Genomic DNA, 14,608 nt, shown 5'->3' with positions numbered 1-14,608 from the left:
GGTGAATGTTATTTTGGGTTAGAAAGCACTGATTAGTGGCTAAGTACCCTATTCACAGTAAAGACTCACCGCGATGGCCTCCTCGGAGTTTAAGAAGTGTGAGTCATGCCGTGAGGCTATGCCGGCCTCTGATGGGCATAGTGAATGCATTCGCTGCCTGGGAGAGTCACACATTACCCAGAAGTGTTCCCACTGCGCTACGCTTACAGCCAGGGCCAGGAAAGACAGAGAGATGAGGCTCAAAATGATCTTGTTTGATAAGGCTCTCCAGCCGGAACCGCCGGAGAAGGCTCACGCAGAAGGGCCCTCTGGGTTGCATAAAAGGAAGGCAGCCTCTTTGACCCCCTCGGTGCAGAAGAGGAGAAAACTCTCCCTGGCTCGATCCTTGCCAGCGGGCCCAGCGGGCAGGACGAGCGGAACGCAAAGCCCCCAGCTGCGAGCTCATGAAAGCGGCAGCGCAGCAGCACATGTGGCAGAGGCTGAGCCTCCGATTACACAACAGATGGCATGGAAGGCGCCGTGAGCACCAGCGCGGCAAGCGCCGGAATCGGCGGTGCCGACGCATGCGGCACCGGCCCCCACAGCGCCAACAGCACAGGGGCACCCGGCACAGAGCCTATCGGCGCTGGAGGAAGCTACCCACGCGGCACCGCCGCTGACTGTGCCGAGCACGGCGCCGACAACGGGGCCGAGATCCCCGGCATGGGAAGGGGCGGCGCCCACCCCGCAGGGGAGGGGCAAGGCAAAAACAAAAGCTCGTCACTGCAGTCCATCTCCAGGCAGGGCTGCGCTGCCCTTATCTCTTAGCCCCCACCCCCCCCCCCGAGATACACACGCCGCACTGACGGGCTGTAACTCCACCGCCTTATTTAGGGCCTCCCTCTCCATTCCTCCAACCAATTTCACCGTGGCTTGGGCCACCTTCACCATTTCTAGGCATGGATCCCCTTGAGTACTATCACAAACCAGCTTCACCGCTATCTATGTCGTCACGGAGGTCCCGTTCTCCCAGACATCATGGGTACACTCCCCGATCGTGGTCCAGGTCTCCGTCACCGGGCCCTTGCCCACTCTGCTATGGTCGTCCTCATCATGCTGAACACAGACACCGCAGGTCTAGATCCAAGGGCAGGTCCTCCCCTGCTACTCGTCAATACTCCCATGTACACTCTTGCTCTGGGATGGGATCACAGTTGTCTCAGGGGGAATTAGGTCCAGAATCCCGAGACTTCCCTTCACAGTCCTCCAGGGAGCAGGTATATCACCGAACTCGGGAGCCAGAGGATTTGAGGGAGGTGTACCCCAGCGGTTCCTCCTCATCCTCCCCAGATGAGGCCATGGCCCCCGGGGATGTTTCCCCCCGGATGACCTTAAACAATTCCAGGAGCTGTTCAAAGGAGTAGTTTTCATGCAGGACATTCAAATAGCAGAGGTGCAGGAGAAGCATCATAAACTCCTGAAAAATTTGAGACCCCCAGCTTCATCTGAAATCGCTATGCCACTCGACGAAGCCATTATGGAGTAGCCACTAACATATGGCAGACCCCGGCCTCTATTCTGCCTACAAACAAGAGAGCGGATAAGAACTATTTCGTCCCAGCCAAGGGCATGGAGCTCCTTTTTAGTCACCCGCAGCCCAATTCTTTGGTGGTCAAATCGTCCCAGCAGAGGTCGAAGACGTCTCAGTACAAGTCGGGGGGGGTCGGATAAAGATGCTAAGAAGCTAGAGCTGTTTGGCAGGAAGGTATATTCCTCCTCTACCATATTATTGAGAATGGCAAATTACGCGGCACATCTATCAAACCACAACACAGCGGCACGTTCAACGGCTGCAGCAGTGGTAATGCGTAGGGAATCCTGGCTCCAGACGTCTGGTATCCCCAGGGACCTGCAGGCGAAGATCGTGGATCTTCCCTTTGATAAGCAAAAGCTGTTTGCGGACTCAACCGACTCGGTCCTCCACTCCCGCAAAGACTCGAGGGCCACGCTTAGGACCTTGGGTATTTATACTCCCCCATACAAGAAGAAATTTTATCCTCAGCAAAGACGCTGTGCTTACCAACCACAGCGTGCTCAATATCAGTGAGGCTACGACCAAGGGCGCCGTCAACAGCAGCAGCAATACAGTACTCCCAGGCGACGTTCTCAACAAAGCCGTACGCCCTCGGGGCAGGCCCAGAGACAGCAAGTTTGACGAGTATGTCAGGGGCTGCACTGTCAACACCATCGCTCAGTGCCACTCTCATCTCATGTTCCATCATCGCCTCAGACCGTTCCACTCCCAATGGCAAAAGATCACCACAGACAAATGGGTGCTAGAAATTATAGCCACGGGTTACATGATCCCTTTCCAGTCACTTCCACCGACGAAGCCTCCCGCCAGGCCTCATCTCAGGGACACTGCCCACGAGGCGAGGCCCAAGCAGGAGGTAGATCACCTCATGTTCATAGGGGTGGCGGAAAGAGTGCCGGAACAATTGCAAGGGAAAGGCTTTTATTCACGCTACTTCCTAACAGAGAAGAAAACAGGAGGCTGGAGGCCGATCTTGGATCTACGGGGCCTCAACCGTTACTTGCACAAGCAGCGCTTTCGGATGATCACAGTTGCCTCCATACTTACGGCACTGGACGATGGAGATTGGTTTGCAGCCCTCGACTTACAAGATGCTTACTTTCATATAACAATCCACCCGGCACACAGACGCTTCCTCCGCTTCATGGTCGGCGGGGAACATTTCCAGTACATGGTTCTTCCTTTCGGCCTATCCTCGGCACCCAGAGTCTTTACCAAAACCCTGGCAGTGGTATCAGCCTACCTGCACAGACAGGGGGTGTTTATTTTCCCATATCTGGACGACTGTCTGCTGAAAGGGGCCTCGAAGGCAGAGGTCTTACGCATGATACATGTCACCACGAACATGTTTACTTTGCTAGGCCTAGTTATCAACTTCGCAAAGTCAAAGACTGAACCCACACAAGATATAGAGTTCATAGGGGCGCGCATAAACTCTATCACAGCAAGAGTATACCTGCCCGACTCCTGCTTCCGCGCCATCAGCTCCCTGGTGCAAGTCATGACGTACAGGCCCCTGGTGCCGGTCCTACCATGCCTGCAGCAGTTGGGGCACATGGCGGCAGCGACGTTTGTGGTACAGAATGCCAGGTTACACATGGGAAGCTTGCAGCATTGGCTGGTGAGTGTTTACAAACCGGCATCCCACACTGTCCACAGGGTAGTGTCACCCACGACGGAGGTGCGCAGATCCCTAGCGTGGTGGGAAAATCCCAAGAATCTGCTAGTGGGGGTGCCTTTTGCACCAACCACAAATTTCTATCTTTCTTACTACTGACGCCTCCCACATAGGATGGGGAGCGCACACTGGCAGCAAGGTGACGCAAGGGCTATGGTCCCCTGCGGAACAGACACTGCACATAAACATACTGGAGCTCAGAGCAGTGTTCAACGCGTGCAGACATTTTCGAGATTACCTGCATGGCAAAGTAGTCGGGATCAATACCGACAATACCTCCACTATGGCCTACATCAATCGACAAGGAGGGGCACGATCCCGTGCGTTATGTGCGGAAGCAGTCCGACTGTGGAACTGGTGCATCGCCAACAACATAACGTTGAAAGCCTCGTACTTGCCGGGCGCTCACAATGTGAAGGCAGATCAGCTGAGCAGGCGCTTCACACTCACGCGCGAATGGCAGATCCGTTCCGACCTGCTACGGCGCATATTTCGTACATGGGGGTTTCCCCAAGTCGATTTGTTTGCCACCCAGTACAACAAGAAGTGTCCCCAGTACTGCTCCAGAGCAGGAATAGGGCGGGGGTCCCTGAGGGACGCATTCATGATTTCATGGAAGGGCCCTCTACTCTACACGTTTCCCCCCACAACGCTTATCCACAAGGTTCTACAGAAAGCCAGAAGGGAGAGAGCTCACATGATACTTATAGTCCCGACTTGGGACCAGCAACAATGGTTTCCCTTGCTTCTGCGCATGTCGGATCGTCCACCACTTCCCCTACCGATGGTGCCAGACTTACCCACGCAGGCTCAGGGGTCCATAGTGCACCTGCACCCTCAGGGTCTCTGCCTACAAGCATGGTTAATCCATGGCTCAGCGCCTTAGAGAGCACGTGTATGGAGGGAGTACAACAAGTCCTGGAGTGTAGCCGAAGGACCTCCACCAGGAGGACTTATGAACAGAAATGGACTCGATTTACAGCTTGGTGTTCCGCCAAGCAGTTAGCTCCCCTTGACGTTCCTATAACCGTAATACTAGAATACCTATTGGACCTCAGACAAGACGGGCTTTCTCTATCCTCGCTAAAGGTCCACCTTGCTGCTAGATCAGCTTTTCGGCATACAGAGGAAGGGCCCACTGTATTCGCCCACCCTATCATCACAAGGTTCTTGAAGGGGCTGGTAAACCTTTACCCCCCTCGAAAACCGCTTCCACCGTCGTGGAATTTGGACTTGGTGCTCAGCACGCTGTCGGGACCACCCTTTGAACCATTAGCCACGGTACCCCTCCGACTCCTTACGATGAAAACAACCTTCCTCCTTGCGATTACGTCAGCCCACAGGGTGAGCGAGCTCGCAGCAGTGATGGCAACGCCACCCTGCACAGTATTCTCAAAGGAGGCGGTAACCTTACGGCTGCATCCAGCCTTCGTTCCAAAAGTTTCTTCGGAGTTCCATCTTAACGAACCAATAGTTTTACCCTCGTTTTACCCGAAGCCTCACAGCTCCAGCAAGGAGGCGCGCCTACATCTCCTAGACGTGAGAAGCGTGTTGGCCTTTTACATAGACAGAACTAAGTCCTTCTGGAAAACGGACAGGCTCCGAGTGTCTCTTGCCCCCAGGTCAAAGGGGGAAGGCCTCTCTTCACAGAGAATTTCAAAGCACATTGTGTCCTGTATAAAAATGTGCTACGAGCTTTGAAAGACCCCCTTTGCTGACCCCACCTAGGGCTCACTCCGGCGGTGGTGGCGTCAACAGCCTTCTTCAAGGGCATCGCGTTAAAAGACATCTGTAGAGTGGCGACCTGGTCATCCTACGACACCTTCGCCAAGCATTGTGCCCTGCATCGGGTATTCGAGGAGGATACCCGTCTGTCGACAGCAGTCCTCTCGGGGGCAAGCTGCACATGAATCGATTACCCACCTCCTTACTTGGGTTACTGCTGGGTAGTCACCTATTGTGGAGCACCCACGGGGACCACTCAAAGAAGAAAGAGAAGTTACTCTCCTGTAGTAACGATGGTTCTTCGAGATGTATCCCCGTGGCTGCTCCACCACCCGCCCATCCTCCCCGCTTTGGATCTCTGTCTGGTATTTTTCAGGAGCATCTGAGGCAGTTGGTCAAGGAACTGGCAGGGACCAGATCGCGCACATGGCCGGGGGTGCTCAGGGGGGCGGAGCGCATCGGCGCATGCGCGATCCAATAGAAACTGCTAGAAGAATTCCGATCTGCGGCGCCGGGCGAGCCCGACACCTATTGTGGAGCACCCACGGGGACACATCTCAAAGAACTATCGTTACTACAGGTGAGTAACTTCTCTTTCTTTGGACAGACTCACCAGAGAGATGGAGAAGGCCAGGGAGAAGCACAAAAAACAAGGGAGAGCAAACCAGCTGTGAGTGGTCGCTGAGGTCGGAAATTTAGTGGAGTTTGCCAGCTGCCTCTCTCGAGCTAAGCAAAGGCCTTGCCTTTGAACGCATTCCCCCAGCCCCAGGATTGTCCTGGCGTCTCCAGGGATTACTGCTTAATTAATGATGATGTCACGTGAGGAGACCTCCACGAGGGCAGGGGGCTGGGTTCGAAGACCTCTCGAGTTCTAGGATTCTGTGATTCTTTCGCCAATCAGGCACATCAGCCCAGGAATGCTCTTCCCAGCAAGATGTCGCCATTCTTGGCTACCAAGCCAAAAGCAGTTTTGTTTTGGCTTCCATTTGTAACCCCTGGTGGGGAAAAACTGCTTGAAGGGTTAAGGGAATTTTTCACAGCAACCAGGCCTCACTCTGTCAGGGAAAGTAGAGGGTCATTTGCACTTCTTTGAAGTCCCTATCTTGTTGCCTAGAGACGGTTTATCTTGTAGGCTCCTCTGTCTGGGTTATCATGTACCTTTGTAGTGTAAACTAACCTCAAGCATATCTAATAGTAACAGAGAGGGAGCCATGCTAGTCTATATACCATCAAAACAAAAAAGCAGTCAAGTAGCACTTTAAAGACTAACAAAATAATTTATTAGGTGAGCTTTTGGGGACAGACCCACTTCTTCAGACCGAAGCGGTCTGAAGAAGTGGGTCTGTCCCACGAAAGCTCACCTAATAAATTTTTTTGTTAGTCTTAAAAGTGCTTTTTCAAGCATATCCAGTGCTTAAAGAAACATCTCAAGGTAATTCTGCTGAGACTTTCATATGTTAAAGAAAACAGTTAACAACTAAGCTGCTTGCATTTTAAACAAACTGTATAGAAAGCCCTTTAAACTGTTTCTCAGGGCTCCCACTTCTTGGTAAGTGGGCAGCCTGCATGCACGCATAATAAAGTTTCTTTTTAGATCTAACTGTTGCCTCACCGCTTTGACCTCCAGCCTTGGACTACTGGGGACACTGTACCCTAGGGGAACGGGGTTCCCCAACACCCCAGAGGGGCTGAGATCACTGACGAGGGAGACAGAAGTCTCTGCTGTACAGTCATGGTTGAAAGCTCATGCGGGAATGCAACCAGTCCCATACGAGCCCCCACTTGTAAAGCTGCCAGACCCAGGTCGTCAGTGAGGCTGTGTTCCCTGATGGAGAATCCAGCCTAGGCCACAGCAGTGAGAGCACTGAATTCTGGCCACACGGTAGAAGGGAACAAACTTGTGAGCTTAGGGGCTAAAGCCATGTGTTCTGACACATGAGCTAAAAGCCAGGTGCCCCTTGGTCCAGGCTGCAGAGAAGATCTCCTGTTCTCTTGTCAGGGATCTCAGGGCCTCAGGGGTTAACTATCAGGGGCTTTTATTTCCCTTGATAGATGTACCTGTGTCCCAGAATCAAGCAGAAGAAGCTGTGGGGTCACTCATGGTAGCGAGCGCTGCCTCCAACAGGAAGTGTTGGCCAAACCGGGACAGGCGCTTTTGCAGTGCAGGGAGGCAGGTCATTTTGTGGGAATGGCTCTGGGTGGAAAAGTGGGTTTGTTCTTGGCTGGACTACTGGCTTTTTGGATGACCCTGGGCAATTCCTTTTCAGTGCCTTCGATCCATGCATAGCACTAGAACGAACATTACTTATCATGATGACAGAGAGATGGCCATGTTAGTTTGTATTCTAGCAGAACCAAAAAAGCAGGCATGTAGCAGTTTAAAGATGAACAAAATAATTTATTAGGTGATGAACTTTCATGGGACAGACCCACTTCTTCAGATCAGAGCCTTACCAGAACAGACTCAATGTATAAAGCACAGAGAACCAAACATTGTTATCAAAGTTGGCAAATCAGAAGAGCAGAGGGAGGGGCAGGGGGAGTTAAGAGTTAGATAAAACATCAAAGTAAGTAAAAGATGCCTTATAATGGGTCGGGTAATTGCTGTCCCTGTTCAAACTACTAGTTAATGTGTCGAATTTGAATATGAATGTTAGTTCTTAGCATTCTCAAATGTTCAGAACTAACATTCATATTCAAATTCAACACATTAACACATGGTTTGAACAGGGACAGCAATTACCTGACCCATTATAAGGAATCACACTTTGAGAACAACAAGAAGTCCTGTGGCACCTTATGGACTAACAGATATTTTGGAGCATCAGCTTTTGTGGGCAAAAATGTTGCATCCGATGAAGTGGGTCTTTGCCCACGAAAGCTTCTGCTCCAAAATATCTGTTAGTCTATAAGGTGCCACAGGACTTCTTGTTGTTCTCGAAGCTACAGACACGCACGGCTCCTCTCTGGTACTTTACGTACTTTGATGTTTTATCTAACTCTTAACTTCCCCACCCTACACCTCCCTCTGCTTTTCTAATTTGCCATCCTTGATAACCATTTTCGGACCTCTGTGCTTTATATATTGAGTCGGTTCTGCTAAGGCTCTGGTCTGAAGAAGTAGGTATGTCTCACGAAAGCTCATCACCTAATAAATTATTTTCTTAGTCTTTAAGGTGCTGCATGACTGCATTTTTGTTTTTACTTAGCATGATGTAGTTAAACAGGACTGCAAGGGATGCTGCCTTCTCCGCTTGTTTCTGTTTAGGTAATGAGCTCCCTGGGGTAGGAAAGGTGATACCTGCCTCCCTACAACACCTCACACATGGAGACACTTCTGCCTATAAAGTGGCAACCATGTAATCCTTTGTTCCTAACACAGAAATGCCTGTTTTTAACACTCCAGAGAATAATTACCCATTTCCCCATTAGCATAAAATGACACTCAGTCCTTTTTAAGAGTTTGAATTCATAACTATCTGCCTTTCAATAAAGTCCCAGCATGCAAACTGAAGTCTCTTGTCTGATTGCCTCCACTTTCTCACCACGACTGTGCCACAGTCTAGGGCACACAGCTGAGTGGGCACAGTTAAGATGCCAGCAGTGCCATTTTTAAAAGCCGACAACAGCTCCTTGCCTTAGCAAACCTAATCACAGCTAAAAGTCCTGTGGCACTTTGTAGACTAACAGGTATTTTGGAGCAGAAGATTTCATGGGCAAAGACCCGCTTCATCAGATACATGAGTGGGGGGGTGGGGTTCAGAGGGGTATTTAAAGAGTGGGGTCCCAGTAAGAGGGAGGGCCAGAGCTGACAAGGTCTATTCAGTAAGGTGGAAATGGCCCAGTATCAACAGCACTTATCAAAAGAGGAAAAAAACAAGTCAGATCAGACAGGGGGATGTGAGCTATTGTCAGAGTCTAATGAGGAGATATTAACGCCCAGGGCAGAGAAGCTGGTTTTGTAAGCTGCGAGCCACTCCCAGTCTCTGTTTAATCCATGGTTAATGGAGTCAAATTTGCAAATGAATTGCAGCTCAGAGATCTCCATCCATCCCCCCACTCATGCATCAGATGAAGTGGGTCTTTGCCCACGAAAGCTTATGCGCCAAAATATCTTTTAGTCTATAAGGTGCCACAGGACTTCTTGTTGTTCTCAAAGCTACAGACTAACACGTCTACCTCTCTGATACTAATCACAGCTGAAAGACGTGGGCCACAGATGTCTACCAGAATGCACCTGCAACTTCTGGGACAGGCGTCGACTACCACATTTGCCATGCAGGTCAGACTAGATTGTTCTGTGGTCCCTTCTGGCTTTGGAGTGAAGAAGTCTAAGGTGGCTTTGTTTGGGGAGCTGGTGGTGGTATGCTCACAGAAAAAGTGCAGTGCGTTTCACGTGTATGTAAGCTAGGGGGTTATGCTGACTTGGCTGTGTCACCACAGGCCCTGGAGTTTAGACACACCTTCAGCTTTCTTTAAAAAATAACTTGCAAGTTCTCAGGTTTCCAGAGAAAAAGCTGAAGACCAGGCCCCAGGGTGTCCTAAGGGTTCAGAAAGCAAAAGAGAAATAAGACCCCAAATGTATCATCACCCTAATCTTTAATCTCTTAATTGCAAGCCAAACTCGTGATTTTTTTAAATTTGACTCAGGGTGTTGGTAATGCCTAGGGGCTGGCTGTGCTGCCAGGAAGACTTTTGCGCTGATGTAGCATCTCACAGGGACTTAAGTTTCATTTCTGGTGTTCTGGGAAACGAAGGAGGAGGCAGCCACCAGCCAAAGGCAACAGAGTTACCAGAAGGTTGTATAAATTCATCTGTTTTAATGTATGCCATCATGTGCCAGCAGTGCCCATCTACTATATACATTGGACAAACTGGACAGTCCCTACGGAAAAGAATAAATGCACACAAGTCAGATATCAGAAATGGCAATGTACAAAAGCCTGTAGGAGAGCACTTCAATCTCCCAGGACACACAGGAACAGATATAAAAGTAGCTCTCTTACAGCAAAAAAATTCTAAAACCAGACTCCAAAGAGAAACTGCTGAGCTGCATTTCATCTGCCAATTTGACACCCTGAGCTCAGGATTAAACAACAACTGTGAATGGCTGGCTAAATACAAAAGCAGTTTCTCCTCTCTTGGTGTTCACACCTCCAGATCAACTGCTGGTAGTAGGCCTCACCCTCCCTGACTGAGTTAACTTCATTATCTCCAGCCTTGCTCTGGCCTGCCTATTTATACCTGCCTCTGCAAATTTCCACTACCTGCATCTGACGAAGTGGGTCTTTGCCCATGAAAGCTTATGCTTATACATTTCTGTGAGTCTATAAGGTGCCACAGGACCCCCTCGTTGCTTTTGCAGATCCAGACTAACAAGGCTACCCCTCCGATACTTGATCTGGTTTAACAGTGTGGATAGGATAGGATAGGATAGGACAGGGCTGTAACCAAAAAGTTCCCCGTGGAAAAGGCATCCCAGAGTCCAGCAGGACAGCAGCACAATGCACCCTGTGTGAGCCAAGCTGGCGCCGGCAGGGCCAACAGCCACCGTGGGACTGGGGGCAGAAGGGGCGGGGCCTGGAGCAATCAGCCCTCGGCGCCACCTGGACCGCTGCGCTGTGCTGTGCCCCCATGAGGGCTGCGGCTGCAGCAGCTGCCACAGTAGCGGGGGCGGCGGCCAGAGCTCCAGGCCCCTTTGAAATGCAGGGCCCCAGGACAACTGCTCCCTTGCCTGCCCCCACCCTCTCCCCCCTGCAACCAGCAAGCCGGGGCAGCACCATTGCAGGCCGACAATGAGTTCCAGCCCAGCTGCCGGTGACGAGTCCGAACGCGCACACACTGCAGCAGGCTGTGGTTGGCTCCGCCGTGCCCAGGATGGCTACAGGCGCTGCAAGGACTGCCGGGCTGCGGGAACGTTCTCCTCCGGCCCCATCGACTGTAGCACAGCAGCGTCGGACTCCTCGGACAGGTCAGGAGAGGGGCGCGCGACCCGCACAGTGATGCTGCTGTAAGGAAGTCGGCAGAGCTGTAGTTAGGCTGCAGCTGTTCAGAGTCCAGCCTGTGCAGAATTGAGGCACGTTTATCACTAAGCTTTGAGAAACGTTCTTCGCATCAACGGCCGACGTGGAGAAGGTCTGCTGAGACTGAAGGACACCTGGGGTACTCCTGGGGTCAGCTGGAAGTTTTGTCCCGAGACAAACTCGTAACTCGTCACCTTGCTAGTTACAGGCTACCACAGGGTTGTGCCCCTGCTCACTAAACTCACCAACCCCCCTCTCTTCCTGGGGGGTCGGGGAACTGCACGGCCACCCGCGGCCTTCCCAGGGCGTCGGGGAGCCGTGTGGCTGGCCCATGGCGGGAAGGGAAGGTGCATCTCAGATCCGAGCTCCGGCAGCTGCTACTGGTTCCCCTGTCCCCCAGCTGGGCAGCAGCTCCCAGCTCACCCATGGCCGCAGGAGGCCCAGCTCCATCCCGCCTCCCTCACCGCCCCGCCGGAGACACCCACAGCAACTACCCCAGGCCTTCCCGGGCGGCACAGGCGCCTTTGCGGGATGCCGTCGTTCTGTCCCCCGGGAGGAAAATGTTTTGCTCTACAGAGCAAGATGAAAACAAGGAATTGAAGGGACAGTCTGTCCCCAGCTGGTCTCAGGCCCGGTTCTTAAGGGATGTTGACTGGGAACTGTCCTGTCCTGTCCCTGCACACTGCAGTCACTCTGAAATCAGGGCAGGTCGGGCTGTTGGAAAGGCGACCAGTCTGGGGCTCTGCTGGGGATGAGAATAAAAGGGAAGTAGAGGCAGTGTTGGGGCACCAAGGGGGGGTGGGCAGTGGAACCCCCCCTCCTTGGGAAATGGGCAAGAAGGTGGTCCCTGCGCACAGGCAACTAGTGTGGGGATTCCAGAGGGCACGGGCCTCATTCCCCTGCCCCGCCCCTTCCCTGCCCATGCCCCTCGCCACCCACCCCTGTCCTGCCCAGGCCCCGCCCCCTCCCTACCCATGCCCCTCCCCGCGCTGCCCAGGCCCCGCCCCCTCCCTACCCATGCCCCACCCCACCCACCCCTGTCCTGCCCAGGCCCCGCCCCCTCCCTACCCATGCCCCTCCCCGCCCTGCCCAGGCCCTACCCCCTCCCTACCCATGCCCCTCCCCACCCACCCCTGTCCTGCCCAGGCCCCACCCCACCCACCCCCGTCCTGCCCAGGCCCCGCCCCCTCCCTGCCTATGCCCCTCCCCTCTCACCCCTGTCCTGACCATGCCCCGCTGTCCCCCTGCCTCTGCTTTGCCCTGCAGCTCCCTGCCCCACTTTGGCACAGCACAGGCTAGGAACCTGCACTGTGCTCAGGCTCTGCTGTTCTGGGGGCGAGGCGAGACCCCCCTCCTCACTCGCCGGAAGCGGCGCGGCACTGACAATGAGTGGTGGCGGGGGTAGCACTTGGGGTGTGCATGTGACCCCCCCCCCATGCATCCCTGCCTGTGGCAATCCAGGGAAAGGAGATGTCCCAGTCAACTGGTGAGAGGTGTGAAGTAAGAACAGCATTAGGGGAAGCCGCCAGTACCCTTTCCAGTCTGACCCGTTGGTGAGGGCTGCTGACGGAGGCGGGTTGGCATTGGGGGCAGGCACAGCTGGTTTGCAAATTCTAGTTGGTGCCCAGATTTCCCTGAGTCCTCACACTGCCCCTGCTCTCAGGCCTAAGGCTGTGGGAGCTGCTTGTGAACAAGCGCAAAGTAAGGACAGCGCACGGCAAGGCAGCCGTGTGACAAAAATTGTACCTGGGGGCTAACATGCTTAACGAAGGCACGGCAGGAGGGAGTGCGTTGCAGACCGTGAGTGGGGAATGACAAGTAATTTTTGCAGAAATGAGCACTGCAGAGTTTGGAGGGAAGTAAACACTTGGGAGCTGTGGAAACGGTGAACAGTAAAAAGATGTGAACTTGTCACAGTGGTGGGGTTATAAAAAGGAAATTCTTGGTTTCGTAACAAGACATGGTTATATCCATGCAACTATGTATGCAACTCTGTGCCTCTAGCTTTGCTGGAAACTTGGTACTTAAATTCTACGAGGGGAACAGGTCGACTTGCTTTTACCGCTGCTCCATTTTTGTCCCCTTTATCGCTCTTCTGGAGGAAAATGGGCTCTTTTCCCAAAAGAAATGGCCTGCGAAGGGCTGTTGCAGGCACTAAAGGAACTTTAGGGCATTTTCTTGGAACCGAACTTGTCTGTCTCCAGGTGTACAAAATGGAAGTGTCATCAGGGTACAGTTGCATAAAAAAAACCCAACAGTGTAAGGAATACTAGAAGGAATTTTTGTGTAATTATGTCAGGTTTTCAGGGCCTAAATTGACAATCATGGTTTATAAAACACTTGTGTTATCGGTTTAAGATGAATTGTTTGGCTTTGCTTCGTTGTTTTGTTTTGTTTTTAACAAAGATACTGAAAATTCATTTGATTTTCATTCACAGTTACAGATGAACAACTGATACTTTCTGACAGACATAGGTAACTCTTATTGTCCGGGTTTGGTGTTTCGCATGCAGCCCTTACGGTACTGCAATGCTTTAGGAAGGTTGATAATTTTTTAGATATAACCAAAGTTGTGGCTGTAATAAGAGACAGCTACAAAAACGAGAATGGAGAGAGATTATGTTTTTTTTTTTTTGTACCAAATAGTACGTAAGAGAAAACTCTGTGAGCACAAAAGTAACAGTTGCTCCTTATGTAAAAATTGATATGGCTGATATAATGTTATGAAGGTTAAACTATGGAAGGAGTGTGCATTTGCCCAAGACGTGCAATGTGTATGGGGGAAGGGGTAGACGAAATGCAGACAAAACATGCTGATTTAGTCAGATCATAGCAGGGCTCCAAAAGATTGCTTTTCAGATTGCTGTGCGTTGTTGAAGCATAGAATCATAGAATACCAGAAGTGGGAGGGACCTCAAAGAGGTCATCAAGTCCAGTCCTTGCCCTCACAGCAGGACCAAGCACCATCTAGATCACCCCTGTCAGATATTTATCCAACCTGTTCTTATATATCCCCAATGATGGGGACTCTACAACCTCCCTAGGCAATTTATTCCAGTACTTAATTACCCTGACAGTTAGGCAATTTTTCCTCATGTCCAACCAAAGCCTCCATTGCTGTGATTTAACCCCATTGCTTCTTTTCCTGTCATCAGGGGCTGGGAGAATAATTTTTTCTCCCTCCTGTCAAGTGACTGGATTTTTATATGGATAGGGAAGCCATCCTATGTGGCCATTGTATCTATTGGCACCCAATATTGTGCTCTGTGCGTGTGTGTGTGGTGTGAGGTGTCTAACGAAAGCTGAGGATGCCCTGAACCTATGTGTGGTCTTTATATGTCTGTGCCGTGTTCGTATGTAAAGTTACAGATTTTCGCTCTGTAGCTATATTAGAAAAGTTTCAGTGCTAAGATTCACAGTGAGAGGTGGATCTCCACCCCAACCAGGATAATGGACTAAACAAAGGCCCAGGTGGCCAATAACCAGATCACGAAGGTGGGGCTTTCCTCCTGAGCAGCAGTGAATGGCAACACAGCACGGTAACCCACCTGCTCTGGTGCTGAGCCAAGACCTATGGGAGAAGAACGGGATTTTCCCTATGCATGGCAA

The sequence above is a fragment of the Carettochelys insculpta genome, chromosome 3 (assembly GCF_033958435.1).
Source record: "Carettochelys insculpta isolate YL-2023 chromosome 3, ASM3395843v1, whole genome shotgun sequence".
Taxonomy (NCBI): domain Eukaryota; kingdom Metazoa; phylum Chordata; order Testudines; family Carettochelyidae; genus Carettochelys; species Carettochelys insculpta.
The sequence above is the reverse complement of the archived record's forward strand: the minus strand, read 5'-3'. Positions refer to the sequence as shown.